This window comes from Tachyglossus aculeatus, chromosome X3, assembly GCF_015852505.1.
Source record: "Tachyglossus aculeatus isolate mTacAcu1 chromosome X3, mTacAcu1.pri, whole genome shotgun sequence".
In the NCBI taxonomy this organism is placed as follows: Eukaryota; Metazoa; Chordata; class Mammalia; order Monotremata; family Tachyglossidae; genus Tachyglossus; species Tachyglossus aculeatus.
The window spans coordinates 780751-798566 of NC_052099.1; the positions used below are offsets into that span (position 1 = coordinate 780751).

The 17816-nt window shown below is 44.6% G+C and overlaps 1 protein-coding gene across 1 annotated transcript in view; it reads right to left on the reverse strand.

Annotated features, from left to right (window-relative positions):
• The window catches only part of RREB1 (ras responsive element binding protein 1), a 174968-nt gene that overhangs the window by 111535 nt on the left and 45617 nt on the right, over nucleotides 1–17816 (reverse strand). The window lies entirely within an intron of this gene.

Sequence of the window (17816 nt, forward strand, 5' to 3'; positions counted from 1 at the left end):
CTACTTAAAGATCTACTTAACATTATAGCCTTTTGTCCCAAAGGTCACAGAAACAAACTTACTAAATAAATTCAGTTACACCGTTTTGGGAGATAGAATATTAATAATACCACTACTAATAACAATAATAATACTCATTATAACATTTCCAACTAATTGTTTGGGAAAAGTGTGGGGAAGTTCATCACTGTTTCTCAAAATGTTCCACTTGCTGACATGCTGCAGTATTGACCCTTTGGACTGTCACGCAGCAAACTCAGTCAAAAAAAAAAAAGTCAGAAGAGAAAAAGGGAGTCTCCTCTTCTTCCATCAGGGTGCAATTTCACTTGAACCTGGATACTGACGTACATGAGTAACTTTGAAGCTCGAATTGATGCTCTAATGATTGATGCATCTTCTAATGTTGCCAACTTGTACTTCCCAAGCGCTTAGTACAGTGCTCTGCACACAGTAAGCGCTCAATAAATACGATTGAATTGAATGAATGACGGTCTTCAGCAAGACTCCTCCTTATAGAACTTCTGTTAAAGATGATGTGCAGGGATTTTTAAAGCCAGAAATTCAAATCCACAGTTGGAATGAATATGGCCTCATTTGAAGGCTTAACTGGGGGAATTGGGACTACTTTATCCCCTGGGCAAAGCAGACACTATCAACAAGCCTCTCTGGTGCTGACTTCTGCTCCTCCTAGCAGCAGGTCACCAGCCCCAGCTGCCAAAAACATCCTCAGACTGCCAGGGTGGGCAGGGCGCTACGCTGAGAGGTGTGCACGCTCTGGGGGTGACAAACAGGAAGGAGGTGAACTCTGGCCCAGCGTCCACTATTTGGGGCTCAGCAGTACCCCTGGCTCCGCCACTTGTCTGTGTGGCCATGGGCGAGTGACTTTGCTTTTCTGTGCCTCAGTTACCTCATCTGTAAAATGGAGATTGAGACTGTAAGCCCCACATGGGACAGGGACTGGTGTTCAACTCGATTTGCTTGCATCCACCCCAGCGCTTAGTACGATGCTTGGCACATAGTAAGTGCTTAATACCAACATTATTATTATTATTGTTACCGGGATCTGGCCCTGAGGCAGGGAAGGGAATGTCAGGAACCCTCCCTCCCTCTACACTGCATGCTCTCATCGCTCCAAGTTGGCAAAATGGATGCCGGCTGGTGACAAATCCACACTACAAACTAGCAGGCAAAGAACAAATGTAGTCCCCCAAAGAGTCACCGGACCCAGGCCGATGTTTTAATCAAACTACCAGGAGGCAGAGGCCTTGCTGCTACAAGGTGCCACCCCAATTAACACAGTTTTTGCTCAGTTTATTGCTGAGGGAGCTATCTGGATGGCATCAAGTGAAAAATCACAAACCTACCAACCCGATACACCGACAAATATGATGACCTTCTATGTTAAAAGAAGCTAACCTCTCCCCTCCCACCTCAAACGGGAAGAAGAACCAGATTTAAAGGTGGCCCAATGACAACTGAAAAAGGAAGTTTTTGTAGCTAGGTGCCAATTTATGCCCTTCCCACATAATAACAGGCTTTGACGCAGCAGTGATACAGCTCTAAGGGGTACAGTTTTCACGGGGATGATCACACTGCTGAAAGAAGTACTCAGCCGCTTGCTTTCTCTCTTGGCTACAGTTCAGGCCTTAATCCACCAAGGGGAATGATTAGATCATGACAATTTAGCTCCCCTGGGGTACCTAATTGCCCTACTGTCTCACTGAAACAAAAAGGCAAGTCAGGGTAACCCCAGAATGCCCCACACAGCAGATGATAAAAACTAGCCTTCAAGTAACAAGCCAAAAAGAACATTTGTTTAGTTATGTTGATCAGCACAGCAACCTTTCAATCTGGGCATACATTTGCGATTAAACAGGCAATCATGAGAAACTTTTGCAGTCCTCACCTGCTGCCTCTCCCCAACTTCCCCCACCACCTGAATCAAAACGCAACAGGGACAAGAGAAGAAAAGATACAGGGAGTAAAAACAGATTATTTTAAAGTCGTTCATGACAGAAAGATAATTCAGTCCATGAGCCTAGAACGTATTACTGGGAAGGAAAGAACATCCCATTCATGTTTGAAAAACTCCAGTGGTTGCCCATCCACCTCCGCATCAAACAAAAACTCTTCCCCATCGGCTTGAAAGCACTCCATCACCTTGCCCTCTTCTACCTCACTTCGCTTCTCTCCTACTACAACCCAGCCGGCACTCTTCGCTCCTCTAATGCTAACCATCTCACTGTGCCTTGGTCTCACCTATCTCACCGCTGACCCCTCGCCCGCGTCCTGCCTCTGGCCTGGAATGCCCTCCCTCCTCGAACCCGAGAGACAATTGCTCTCACCCGCTTCAAAGCATTACTGAAGGCACGTCTACTCCAAGAGGCCTTCCCTGACTAAGCCTCCCCTTACCTCTGTGCCTCAGTTCCCTCATCTGTAAAATGGGGATTAAGAATGGGAGCCCGATTTGGGACAGGGACTATGTCCAACCCAATTTGCTTGTATTCCCCCCGGCACTTATGTGCCTGGCACATAGTAAGCACTTAACAAATGCCATAACAAACACACACACCCATCTTCTCCCACTCCCCTCTGTATCATCCTGACTTGCTCCCTTTGTTCTTCCCTTATCCCATCCCCACAGAACTTATGCACATATCTGTAACTTATTTATTTAAATTGATGTCCCCCACCCCCCACCCCCCCACAACCTGAAGCTCGTTGTGGGCAGGGAATGTGTCTGTTATACTGCTATACTGTACTCTCACAAGTGCTTAGTACAGTGCTCTGCACACAGTAAACACTCAATAAATACAATTAAATGAATGAAAGAAAGTAGAGCCCAGGAAGTTTGCAACAAGTAACTTGGGCAGCTTCACAGAGTTTGGATACACAGTAGTGGTCAAATATTTCCAAGAGGGAGTCACCCAACATTAACCAGCCAATGAAGCAGAGTACATGAAGCCCCACAGGCCTCCGTTAGTGGACTTTAAGACACCACCCACAACTAAGGAAAACAGGTTATTTCGGTTTTTGAAGAGGGAATGAAATTCAATAAGGCGATCCCTATTCTTTTTATCTTCCTCTAACAGTAGGCCATCCAGTGATAGGAAGGGACCCTGCTGCAACGTCTAGGCTTTTATCTTCAGCTGACCACCAACACGAAGTAGAGTGCTGGATTTCCTGCTGCTCGCCGAAAGGGGCTGTTTGACTTGTTTAAATATCATTTGCCTTGAATCTTGGAGTGGTGCCTGAGCAATACCTTTCCAGCATCCATTTTGGCATGTACTTTAAAGGTCTTTAGGCCCAATGAGCCCAGCCCTCTGCCGGGAGCAGTGTTAGAAAGATGACATTTTTCCAAACTTACCTATATTCTGCGTACAATTTAGGGGCATTTGGAAATCAGAAACTGAACTGCAATGACCTCCATTTTCTAAAAGAAACCTCAGTTCCTCATATTTTTATTGTTAATAATCATTATCCACCAGTTTGAGAGATTCCCGGGAAGCATGAGCATCTCCACAAGAGCAGGGAGACTTGGACTTCTAAATGTGAAGACCAGATAAGCCCAAGCTCCTTTGGCCCTCTCTCAAAATTTCCCCCACCACCGGGGCTTTAATTTCTTTTCCCCCGCCATTCAACCAAGTTCCCTAAGTATAAAACTGCCATCTCTCTTCCCTCAAATCCACCCAGTAGCCCACTACAGTCATCCCCAAAGTCCCCCTACCACCTAATGCCATTTTTGTTTCACCCTCACAGCCCCAGCCAGCCCTTTCCATGGTTTGTAGCCTAGGGTTCACCAAAGCCTCACGGACTAGGCTAAAGCAGGGCAGAAAGGGTCCGGGAAGGAGCAAACGGGAGCTGTGGAAAAGTACGAGAGAAAGGTTTACGCTGAAGAAGGGAAAGAAGAGTGAAGTGAGGAGCGGGGAAGGAACAGAAGAACCCCAAAGACGGGAGCATGGGACAACTCAATACATTTGCAGGTGCAAGCCTGGGAAACAGAGGACCTCGGCTCTCATCCCAGCTCTGTTACTTGCCTGCTGTGGGACTGTGCAAGTCACTTACATTTCTCTATCCCTCAGTTTCCTCATCTGTAAAATGGAGATCAAATACAGTTAGATTCTAAGCACCATGAGGGACTGGGACAGTGTCTGCCTCTATCTGCCCCAGGGCTTGGTACATAGTAAGCACTAAATACCATTATTATTATTATTGTTGCTGTTATAAGTCAAACCTGCTCCACTGTCCGCTACCGCAGGGGCATAGGTCTCGGACTGTGTGTGCAATGAATGATGCTGGCTGTGTCCCAGTGATCTGCGGAGCCCTGGTGGAAGGGGCAGGTGGGATGGGGAAGAAAAAGAGCACAGACCGCCCTACCCTGCGTCTACCTTTCCACAGCTAGGCCATGGTCTATGCAGGGCTCTGTTACCACCCCTGCCTCCTGCTCCTATTAGAAAATCATTTCTGCCTGTCTCCCCATTTGATGGCTAAGTTCCTTGAGGGCATGAACCGTGTACAAATATCTTATCCCCACTGCTCTTATGTACATATCTTTATACTCTTGTTGCTTCCATGACCAGTACTTTAATTGTAACTCCCATCGCCCCAGCTAGATTGTAAACTCTCTGTGGGCAGGGATTATGTCTACTGTACTGTACTCTCCAAAGTGCTTAGTCCTGTGTTGTGCACACAGCAGGTGCTCAATTATTACCACAGATGGATCGATTGACCTACTAATGTACACAGATGTACTCAGACAAAAGGCCTTGTGGAACAAGTAATGGTACAGATGAAAATAGGCCGGATAATCATCGTGCGTACCACAGGTGTCAGGAGAGCATGTGAATGAGGAGGAATCCAGAGCTTCCGTGCTGGGTTAAAGCCATTACAAGTATTCGCTCTCAACTGCTCTCCTGAGAAGAAGTGGGAGCTGGGGATAGGGGAAATGAGGGGAAACAAGGGAAGGAAAAACAATATGCTTTAAAAACCTCTAATAATAACTGTGGTATTGTTAAGCGCTTACTGTGTGCCAAGCACTTTACTAAGTGCTGGGGTGGATATAAGTAAATCGGGTTGGACACAGTCCCTGTCCCACATTGGGCTCAAGGTCTCAATCCCCATTTTACAAATGAGGTAACTGAGGCACAGAGAAGTGAAGTGACTTGCCCAAGGTCATACAGCAGACAAGTGGCAGAGCCGGGTTTAGAACTCATGACCCTCTGACTCCCAGGACAATGCTTTCAGCCAATATGCCATGCTGCTTCCCCAATTTCTCTAATTTCAATACACTACAGTGTGTTTCGTGGGGAGAGGAAAGAGAAGGAGAGAGAGAGAGAGAGACAGAGAGACGCACAGAGAGAGAGAGAGAGAGAGAGAGAGAGAAATACATCAGGCCATCTCCCAAGATATCAAGGACCTGGAATGGGGGAAGGGGATAAAGGGGAAAAGGAAGGGGAGGAAGGAGCACACAATCTTTGAAATGCCAAAATATGCCCAGAAAGGTGGGAAGATTTAAGGAGAAAAAAAGAACAGGAGAAAATGATGGCCAAGAGGCAAAGAAATATCTGTTCTCTCTACTCAAGAAGAAAATGTCTGCTCGCCCAGTCTTACCAGAAACATCAACATGAAGACACAAGCTAACTGGTTTAATATCATCATCCTAAAATGGCCTAAGGCCTTCAGCATCCCTAACTTCTTCCCAACTGTGCAAGTAAGAACATACTACATGGGCAAAAAAAGAAAACGGAAAACTTGTCCAACAACTGGATCTGCAACTCCCCAAGGGGACGTTTCACTACCAAACAAACCTTTTATAGCTAACTATGCTATAAGCACTTCACTGTCCTTGCAATTAGACACTCAAAATCAATACAAGATGACATTCAGCATGAAGCCTCAGCTACAATACTGGCTTTAAATGCGAATATGTTTGGTCTGTCTTAAAAAACTCCATTATACCTATGGATGCCAACAACAGAAACAATTGGGAGTCGTAATCCCTCTAACCAATATTATTTTATGTGCCTCACAAGGCTCAGAAGATGTGAGATTAAGACTTAAAAAAAAGCAGGTGGCTTTCCAGATATTCTTCATTCAGGGGTCTTCCCCACTGTCGGCCTTACAAGACATTTTTTACAGTGGGTTCAATTAAAAAAAATTGGTGCTTTACCTTTACAGATAGTAACTTGCTTTTAGTCACAACCAAATAAATGGCTTTTAGGATATCTCTACCCCAAAACACATGAGAATATTCAAATATATGAATATTCTTAAAACTCATTTAAAGTAAAATTGGATATCTTGAACGGTCGTGCCTCAGAATCAGAAAATATATTTCCCAAATTAAGTACGTACAGGGGCTAAATTAATGGGGGCTCTCAAAAATATCTGGGCAGTGTTGTTATACTTACCTTCTAAGCATATAACTGGAGATACACACACACAAATCTGGATAAGCCGCCATGCAATGCCTATTTCTAGTGAACTTTACCGGGAAAGAAATAAGATACCTTCAGAAAACTGATAGAGGTTTAAAAAAAAAGATTCAGGCACGAGTACTATACAAACATTAGAACTTGAAAGTCAAAGCAGGTCTCTCTGCCACATGTTTTATACTATACTTTAAGTAACACGCCACACTGGATAGAACACTGAGTGATACAAGTGACCCTATTAATGACGATACTGTAGTCTCTTGTAAATGCAGCAGATGAGCCCTGGCCTTATGATGATGATGGTGGTGGTATTTGTTAAGCGCTTACCATGTGCAAAGCACTGTTCTAAGTGCTGGGGAGGTTACAAGGTGATCAGGTTGTCCCACAGGGGGCTCACAGTCTTCATCCCCATTTTACAGATGAGGTAACTGAGGCACAGAGAAGTTAAGTGACTTGCCCAAAGTCACACAGCTGACAATTGGCGGAGTGGGGATTTGAACCCATGACCTCTGACTCCAAAGCCCGGGCTCTTTCCACTGAGCCACGCTGCTTCTCCTCACTTATCACTTATCACTTCCAGTCTTTCTCAAACTGATTGTCAGCCCAAAACACTTAGAACTTACAGAATAAGAAGAAGAAGAATGATGGTATTTGTTAATAACAATAATAATGATGGCATTTGTTAAGCGCTTACTATGTGCAAAGCACTGTTCTAAGCTCTGGGGGGGATACAAGGTGATCAGGTTGTCCCACGTGGGGCTCACAGTCATAATCCCCATTTTACAGATGAGGTAGCTGAGGCTTAGAGAAGTTAAGTGACTTGCCCAACGTCACACAGCAGACAAGTGGCGGAGCCAGAATTCGAACCCAAGACCTCTGACTCCAAAGCCCATGCTCTTTCCACGGAGCCACACTGCTTCTTAGCCACGCTGCTTCTTGCCCATGTAAGCGCATTTGGTAAGCGCTTACTATGTGCAAAGCACCGTTCTAAGCGCTGGGGAGGTTACAAGGTGATCAGGTTGTCCCAAGGGGGGCTCACAGTTTTAATCCCCATTTTACAGATGAGGTAACTCAGGCCCAGAGAAGTTAAGTGACTTGCCCAAAGTCCAACAGCTGACAGTTGGCAGAGCCGGGATTTGAACCCGAACCCATGACCCCTGACTCCAAAGCCCTGGCTCTTTCCACTGAGCCATGCTGCTTTTCCGAGAGAAGTAGTGTGGCCTAGTGGAAAGAGCACGGCCTCGGAGTCAGAGGAGCTGGGTTCTAATCCCAGCTCTATCACTTGTCTGCTGTGACAAGTCTGCTATCACATTAGTCCAAACACTGATCCTAACCCGCCTTGATTACTTTAAAAGCCTCTTTGCTGACCTCCCTGCCTCCTGTCTTTCCCCATTCCGGTCCATCCTTCACTCTGTTGCCCGGATCATTTTTCTACAAAAATATTCGGGCCACGTTTCCCCACTCCTCAAGAGCCTCCAGAGGATGCCACCCCACCTCCACAGAGAGGGACTCCTTACCATCGGCTTTAAAGCACTCAATCACCTTGCCCGCTCCTGCCTCACCTCACTATTCTCCTGCTATCCAACCCAGCCTGCACACTTCACTCCTCGAATGCTAATTTTCTCACTGTACCTCAGTCCCATCTATCTCATCGTCGATCTCTCACCCACGTCCTGCCCATCCTGGAACACCCTCCCTCTTCATAACCGACAGACAACTACTCCCCCCACCTTTCAAAGCTCTACTGAAGGCACATCTCCTCCAAGAGGCCTTCCTTGACTAAGCCCTCCTTTGCTCTTCTCCCGCTCCCTTCTGCATCACCCTGACTTGTTCCCTTTATGCATCCCCCACCCCACCTCCCAGTCCCACAGCACTTAGGTACATATCTGTAATTTGACTTATATTAATGTCTGTCTCCCCCTCTAGACTCTAAGTTTGTTGTGGGCAGGGTATATGTCTGCTATATTGTCATACTGTACTCTCCCAAGCACTTAGTATAGTGCTCTGCACACAGTAAGCACTCCATGAACACAACTGACTGACTGACATGGGCAAGTCACCTCAGATCTGTGTGTTTCAGTTCCCTCATCTACAAAATGGGGATTCAGTACCTCATCTGTCAAATGGGGTTCAGAGTGTGAGCCCCATGTGGGACAGGAACTGTGATCAACCTCATTCACTTGGACCTACCCCAGAGCTTAGAACAGTGGTTGGCACATAGTAAGCACTTAACAAGTACCATAGTAAAATGGTTCTAACCCCGGCTCCGCCACTTGTCTGCTGTGTGACCATGGGCAAGTCACTTCACTTCTCTGTGACTCAGTTACCTCATCTGTAAAATGGGGATTAAGACTGCGAGCCCCACACGGCACAACCTACCCCAGTGCTTAGAACAGTGTTCGGCACATAAGAAGCACTTAACAAATACCATAATTATTATTATTCCACAGGTGCAAAATGGTGAATTTTGGACTTCAACTACGACAGGGGAGAGGACTCGATGGGAGCCTGAAAACTAGAAATAATAATAATAATAATAATGAGCAGGTAAACCAATCAATATAGGGGCAAATTACTAGGTTTAAAAGAGAATTTCTGAGGTGTTGGAATACAGAGGGCACCGTTTTCTGCTCCCTTACCAGTCTGCTAAGGTGGCATCAAGTATTACTTGATCATTAAATGAGAGGCGGAAAATGCCACCCTTTCAGGTGTTCAATCGTTTGGTGATGCTAATGCATGTCTCAGCCCTTGTGCAGGGTACCAGGCTAAAAGTCAGAAAGTCTTGGGGGAATTAAAACTGTTTTTGCTCCAAGATTTTCAAAGTCACATTAACAAAGCCATGACCTCCAGATTTTCAAGACCAGGGTGATTATCATTTCTTTGGGGGAGCCCAGGTTTTGCTTCGTTAGGGTTTGGGGGATGACTCCTGGTTTTACCAGCTGGGCGGGCCTGCAATTTCAAATGGGGGTGACCAGGGTGATTATCATTTCTTTGGGGGAGCCCAGGTTTTGCTTCGTTAGGGTTTGGGGGATGACTCCTGGTTTTACCAGCTGGGCGGGCCTGCAATTTCAAATGGGGGTGATGAATCACCTCTATTTATGCCTTACGGAAAGATCTTTGGCAGGGAGGCTTACGCTTTCCCACTGCACCTCAGGGAGGTTTCCTAATTCACAAGTGATGTTTGCCCATTCCCTTTGGGACACTATGATTTCCTGCCTTTCATGAGTTTAAAAAGTGGACAGGACACCATTCACAAATGCCAAGGGGGAGCTGATCTTAAATTGACCTTGGGCCTAACCTACATCTCAGACACACAATTGGACGTTGCCTGATGGAGTCTCCCATCAGGAGCAATGGAGAAGTCTCAATTCTGAGACCTCAGGACTGAAGAAGCCACACAGAGGAATCAATTACAGTGCCCATGCATTGGGAGGTGCCCCTCCCCCTCTTTTCCCTGGCAACTGTATTCGCCCCGGGGGCAGAGAGTGCAACAAGAGAGCGTAAGCGGGCAGGGTGCAGTTCACCGTGGAGTGCCTTCACAGGGTTCCTATGAACAGAACCCCTTTACATCTAAAATGACCCCAGCACAGGGACGATGCTGTGCCCAGCACAATGTCGCAGCAGGTAAGAGATCACCATCACCATGGTGCCCACGTTAGCCAGCTCTTTTCCAGCACTCCAGGATTACCAATAGGAAACAGTGTGGAGTAGTGCAGAGGACCTGAGTTCTGATCCCAGCTCTGCCACACTTCTCTAATGTGTGACCTTGGGTCAGTCACCAAACTTCTCTGTACTTCAGTTTCCTCATCTGTAAAATGGGGATTCAATATCTGTTCTCCCTCCTATTTAGACTGTGAGTCCCATGTGGGAAAGGGACTGTTTCTAACCTGATTATCTTGTACCTAGCCCGACATTTAGTACAGTGCTTGGTAAAGAGTCAGTGTTTAACAAGTATTATGATTATTATAAATTTTTACTTGACATCATTAATTTCAAATATCTAGCTCTACCCTACCCTACTCAACTTCACTGCGAGGGCTCACCGGGGGCCCACCAACTAAATTCATCTTCTGCTTCTCATACAAAACTCTCAAACCACCCATTTTCCCTCTACTCCTTAATGTAAGCCACTTTTAAATCATACCCAGTGCTTAGAACAGTGCTTGGCACAGAGTAAGCGCTTAACAAGTACCATAATTACAAGAATTTCCAGAGTGGGAGGAAAGGGAGCCAAAGTAAAAAAGAAAATTGGGGCAATTAAGGTGGACAATCATTTTTTTAAAGCTCTCTATAATCTAGGGCAAGTGTTTTACTTGTAAGTAAAAGCTCTGCCCATTGAGGCTGAAAAATAACACTACTTTGGCCGGCCCTAGTCTGCAGGAAACACTATTAACCAATTCGGCAATCCACACTTTTCTGGAATGAAACATTAAGCTCAGAGCTATACAAAGCTTAACAGCTGTTCTCAGCCAACAAGAAAACTGAAAGGGCTGCTGCTATCTTTATCCTCTCTACCTCCTAACCTAGAGTCAAAGTTGGTACTCTGAAGGACACAACTACCAATAAGCTGTCTCAGTTCTAGTCTGCTGAACCCAGGAGATAAGAGAGGCAGGGAAATGCTCAAAGCCAGCAAAGTGCAACTGAAAAATAAAAGACCACCTCCACAGAGAAACACTGCCATTGCTAATGAAAAACCCGAGATGCCATTGAGATGCATTGACACTGTCAATATCATCTGGTCTTTTCAGTCATTTTTTAAAAGTCAGATGGTCAAAAAGTTATTCTTTGACTGACCGTTAGATATTCAGCTCCAAATGAATTTGCTTGACTGGAAAAAAAATATTCCTTTCAGCAACAGTTTCTTGGAAATAAGTATGTGTGTCCTGTACTATAGCAAAAAAAAAAAAAAAAAAAAAAAAAAACCAGTTTCCCTAGAGACTTCACAAAGCCAACCTGACCCTCCGGGTTTGTGAACCATGCTACGGAATCAGACACACACAGATGGGCAAATGGGTTTATGAGGACAGGAACAGGAAAGAGGGAGGGAAGAGAAACAATCACACAGGCAGGGTAATAGGGAGATTTCCTGTGCACTGTAAGAGCACTACTGAAGCCTGTAGCAAAAGTTATGGTGGTACAACTAAACTGCCTTACTTTGAGAAACCACCTCCCACAAGTCCTCCTCTTCCCCTGCAACAATGCTGTTGCATTTATTTTATGCTTTTAAGTAACTGGGCAACTGCTCTCTTGCCCTGCATCAAAAGAATTGGTTAACACTGTCACTAGCCCACCACATACACAAACCACCAACGAACAGAACTGATGCTGACGTTACGTGCTTTGTACATAGTAAGCGCTTAACAAATACCACTATTATTATTCCTCGCTCCCATCTCCGACCTGGGCTCAATTCTATCCCCACCCCTGCAAATAAAACCCTCAGGTCTCTGCTCTATCAAATCATGTTCCTCCCATCCTCCAAAGCCCGACAAAAAATTCACATCCTTCAAGGAGTTCAATCATGATAATAATAATAACAACAACAGTAATAATAATAATAATCGTTAAGCACTTATTGGGGGCCAAGCACTGTTCTAAGCACTGGAGTAGACACAAGATTATCAGGTTGAACGCACTCCCTTGTCTCTTATGGGGCTCACAATCTAAGTAGGAGAAAGAGTGGGTGTCAGAGGTTGTGGGTTCTAATCCTGGCTCCGCCACTTATCAGCTGTGTGACTTTGGACAAGTCACTTAACTTCTCTGTGCCTCAGTTACCTCATCTGTAAAATGGGGATTAAGACTGTGAGCCCCACGTGGGACACCCTGATTACCTTGTACCTACCCCGGCACCTAGAACAGTGCTGGGCACATAGTCAACGTTTAACACAATGCCATCATTATTACTGAATCCTCATTTTACAGGTGAGGAAGCTGAGGACCAGAGAAGTTAAGTGACTGGCCCATGGGCACCCAGCAGGCAAGTAGCCAAGTCAGAATTAGAACCCAGGCCTGGGCTCTTTTCTCTAGGCCACACTGCAGTTCCGACTAAATCCCCAACTTCCTTGAACACAGTGCCCTGAACACAGACGCTCACTCGTCTATGATGGTGACGACGCAGATGCCCAAGAAGAGACCAGAAAGAACTTCTGTCAAGTTTCAATCTCTTATTCAAACTTTTCTTCTCCTCTCCTGTTTACCATCTCTAACCTTGACTGGTACAATTCCTAACAATTGTGAATGCTGAATATAGCAATATAAACATCTACTAGCAGCCTAAAACAGTTTAAAGTTTCAAGAAACTCATGGAGCAGATCCATGGTCCCAATTCTAAACTTCTATGAAACAGAGTTACTTCCGTCTTAAGGCGATTCGTAAACACAGCAAGTTATATATTCATTACACTATCTGGCTCGTACAGGTTGTGGAGCCCGAGAAGACGACTGACTAGCTGTAAGATAGTAAAAAGTTTGAGATTCACTAGTAACATGTAGCCACGGTGAGAAAATATAATCAGTTCCGGCTAAACAGAGTATCAGAGTCAATATAGGAAGTTCATCACTTTCACGATTCAATATGCAAGGTCAGGAGATTCTTGCAGAGAGCAGCTTGCCGTCCAAGGGACTCAACTGGCCACCTGTGTGGAAGCCCGAAGCAAACCAGACTGCCTTTCCATCCCCCAACAAAAAAGGAAGACACCCGCTAACTCTTGCTCCGGGTTTCAAAGAGGGAAAGGAATATGAATTTATCAATCAGTGGTATCTATTGAGGAAAATATGAATTTATCAATCAATGGTATCTACTGAGTGCTTACTGTGTGCAGAGCACTGTACTAAGCACTTGGGAGAGTACAATAAGATAGTTGGCAGACATGATCCCTGCCCACAAGGAGCTTACAGTCTAGAGGGAGAGGTAGTGGAAAGAGCACAGGCCTGGGAGTCAAAGGACCTGGGTTCTAATCCCAGCTCTGCCACTCGTCTGCTGTGTGACCTTGGGCAAGTCACTTCACTTCTCCGTGCCTCAGTTACCTCGTCTGTAAAATGGGGATTATTTAATGGGGACATATTTATTACTTTATTTATTTATTTATTTATTTATTTATTTTACTTGTACATTTCTATCCTATTTATTTTATTTTGTTGGTATGTTTGGTTTTGTTCTCTGTCTCCCCCTTTTAGACTGTGAGCCCACTGTTGGGTAGGGACTGTCTCTATGTGTTGCCAATTTGTACTTCCCAAGCGCTTAGTACAGTGCTCTGCACATAGTAAGCGCTCAATAAATACGATTGATTGATTGATTGATTGATTAACACTGGGAGCTCCATGTATGACATGGACTGTGTCCAATCTGATTAGCTTGTTGCTACCCCGGTGCTTAGTAGTGCCTGGCACACAATAAGCACTTAACAAATACCTTCAAAGAAAAAAAAAAGGCAGGGGTGGGGGGAGACAGGCATTAAATCAATTACAGATAGGGGCCACGGCAGAGCATATATTTTGCCTAACTCCTTTGGAAGGGTGGGAGTATTAAGCCAATTTACCCAGTTGGGTGGGAAAAATCTCTCTGAGTACACAGAGATAATTGGACCCCCAAACAATGCAGCATCTGCCCGGTGGGCTCCCTCTTGAAGGTGTGTATGGCCCGGGGGGGTGGGGGATGGGGGGCAGTGGATGGAATTGTCTTAGAAATTCCAGTTCCATTTGTGGTTGGATTTCTAAGATGGCCACCTTCTTCCCCGGTCCCAACCAGCTGCATCATGCAGTACAACTTGAGTGGGTGTTTGCACCTGTGCATGAGCTCGGCACACATTTATCTTAGACTATCTTAATATATGGAATTCCTCTATTACACACAGGCAGCAGCCCCAGCAGGGAAAGGATCCGCTGTTTAGAACGGGATGCAGGAATCCTGGCTTTCTGCTTTTACGCCTGCTCAAGTTCAGAGCTCGGAAGGGTGAAGGGTGTGGCACATTCCGCCAGCCGAGGTACTTCTGCTATGTAGCAAAGAAAGGCAAACACTCCTGAATATATTTACTCACAGACTAGGAGCCCGTTGTTGGGTAGGAAACCGTCTCTATATGTTGCAACTTGTACTTCCCAAGCGCTCAGTACAGTGTTCTGCACACGGTACGCGCTCAATGAATCCGATTGAATGAATGAATGAACAAAATGGTGAAATGGGGTTTTTTTTAATAAAAAAAAAAACTTTATTAAAACTCCTTCGGTACAAGGACAGCTTTTATTTCTTTTAATGCCTGTCTCCCCTTGAAGACTGTAAGCCCCTGTAGGCAGGGAACACATGTTGCTCAACTCTGTTGTATTCTGGTTTCCCAGATGCTTAGTACAGGGCTCTGCAACACAGTAAGTACTCAAAATATGCCGCTGATTGATTGATAGATATTACATTCCTGTAGTATTTCAAGGTTTTAAAACAGAAGTCCTCTACCAGCCTTCATTTTTTTGTTTTTAATAGTTTTTTGTAAGCACTATGTGCCACACACTGTACTAAGTGCTGGGGAAGATACAAGTTAATCAGGTTGGACACAGTCCATGTCCCACATGGAGCTCACAGTCTTGATCCTCACTTTGTAGATGACATAACTGAGGCACAGAGAAGTTAAAGACTTGCCCAAGGTCACACAGAAGACAAGTGGCAGAGGCAGGATTAAAACCCAGGTTCTTTTGAGTCCCGGGCCCATGCTTTATCCATTAAGCCACGCCGCTTCTAAAGATTTGTATATTCTGGTTTCCGGGGAATAAACCCTTATTATTCTTGTTGCCCTCTAAATGACGGAAGGCAGCAATTTATGTCAATGACCATCAGGTAACCTTTAAAACTAAGAACTGTCGGGATTTTCAACACACAAGGATCCCACTGCCCACTCCCGGATCTGAGACCGACATTAAAAACCAAAGCACCCCAGTTAGGACAAAGCATGTCCACCAAAACTGATGATGCCTTCCACCAAATGACTGAAGACATTCCTGCTTCCACATTACCCTTCTTCCAGGTGATTTTCTGCCAACTGGTTTACACTTTTTATTCATGACTAATCCGTCGCTACCATTTCTGATAGGCCGAACACACGTGCAACAAGTACAATTGTTCAACTAGGAAGTCATATGTATTTTTTGATGGGCCCATTAAATCAGAGGAGGAAGAAATCTTGCCTTCTCCTTACTTGGAAAGGTAGCCATGCCTGATTATCAGGGAAACACCTGTTCACCATCTTAATTGGGACACAGAAGCTGAACCTATGGGTGTTCAAGAAAAGTGCATTTTTCTGTAACAATCATTCAGTTCGAATGCACACATTAAGAAAGCATGAGCATTAACTAGTAAGTGATCAAGTTGGATTGCTGTTACCAAATTCAGAAAAATTAGGATCTTCTTAAACTCCAGCAAGTATAAAATGTTAAAATTCCATTAAATAAGAGATTGGATCCATTGCAAAAATCCCAAAATGCTCTACTTTAACTTTAGAGAGCTAAAATACCCATCTCCTTCAGTCACACCCAAAGCTTTCTGTGGTTTTGGTCTCCTACACACGGCTGCATGCTGTCCACATGGCAGCAATTTATTTTCAAGGGCTAAAAAGGGCAAGGTGACTGCTCTGTTTCCCTGTCTGAACTGCCTATCCTTGATGTTCTCCCCAGGGTCCCGAACTTGCAAAATCAGAAAAAGTCTGATGGCTGCCTACGGTATTACTATGGACCAGCAATCCCTTGATCAGTGGAACTGCCCCTTTTTGGCATTACTTGTGGCTTATTCCTTAAGCTCCACCAACTTACACCCAAATACATCTTAGGTAATTCATGTGTCATGTCTTAGCTATGTGCAACTTTTGTGCAACAGACATACGCATGCCCAGTCCTGATTCTGCTCTCTGAGATCTTCAAAACTAGCACATCCCTCTGGAATTGCTCCTTTTCAGCTATGTCTCAGCACACACACAACTGGTCCTTACAGTTCCCGTGAGGCTAGTCCACACATCATATGACTGCAGTAATCTTTTTGATAAAAGCATTCATTGTCCGTGTATTCCTTTAAATCTTGGTTAAGACCAGCAATCAAAAACCATTTGTAAACTCCCAGCAACCCCACACCACCCACCTACCCCGAGAACATGACATTCAGTTCCATTTTTCTGCCTTCGTTCTTTACTGACAGCAGTTTATTCTTCTAAATCCAATAAGACAAACAAGCAAAAAACCCATCGCAACTACTCCCCAGCCCAATATAATTGCTATGTTAAAAAAAAAAATTGGCCCATCCCAAGTCCCACATAGCCACTCTGCCCTTACAAAAAATTTCTCGGGTGACAAATGCTGACAACCCCCTCTTTCCCCAGGGGGCTTGTCACGGAGCGACTTCCTAGTTCACGGCACCCACAACGCGGGAGAGCTGCACTACTTTCAACCTGCAGCTGTTTAAATTTGTGTGGAAATCTCTGGCATATCTTCCTCCCGTTTCTCTGGCAGTTATCCTCTGGGTCTACGTTGATAGCAGATGTTGTTAGTAGATCTAAACACACAAACTCAAACTGGGCTGTAATAAAAATAAACTGTAGGTCACTTCCAGAGGTTATCAAGAGTAACTGCAGCACCGAGAGCTGATGAAATGAATTTGCCCATCTCGTCCCACCCCCTCGCCCCAACTCAGCATGCTTTGTATAACACACACCAACTCAAAACAAATGCCATTTCAGAAACACTGGTTTCGATTACTTTTACCATCTGCCATGAATTTCCATCATCGAGGAAGCAAATCCCAACTTCATTTTAAGTGTCTGAGGTTTTGAAAGTTCAGTACTTCTTTCATACAGATAATCTACAGGATTTGGGGTTTTTTCTGCTCTCCATGTTTCCAAAGGTGTTGGCCAGAACCGTGATCTACTCTGCCCTCTCCTTCCACAACCTGCTCATTGGAAACTCCTGTTTCCACTGATGCTCAGAAAGCAAAATGGTTCTTCAGGCACAATTTTTTTTTTTAAAAGGGAACCATTTTCTTGTTCCAAAAAAAAAAAAAGTGAAGTTCCTAGTCAGAAATGCTTCTTAATTCAGGAACTGAAAGCTTTGTGATAAGCTTATTCATACAATGACCATGACAGAGTCAGAGTACATATCTATAATCCACCAGAAAATGAGGCACACATTAAATAAACCCCTTCAACAGGCATTGTTATTTTTATATCCAAATTAATTTTTGGATTTTTTTCAGCAATTATGCTTAAATTCAGTTTTAAAAATCCAGACATACCAATGCTCCACGTGGTTGGTTATCGGTTATAAGAGGCAAATGTAAACCCTGGTGAAAACCTAACTCTGGTATTTTAGATTTCCTGTGTAAACCCTCGTACTTGAAAACAGGGCTTCCTGTGCAATG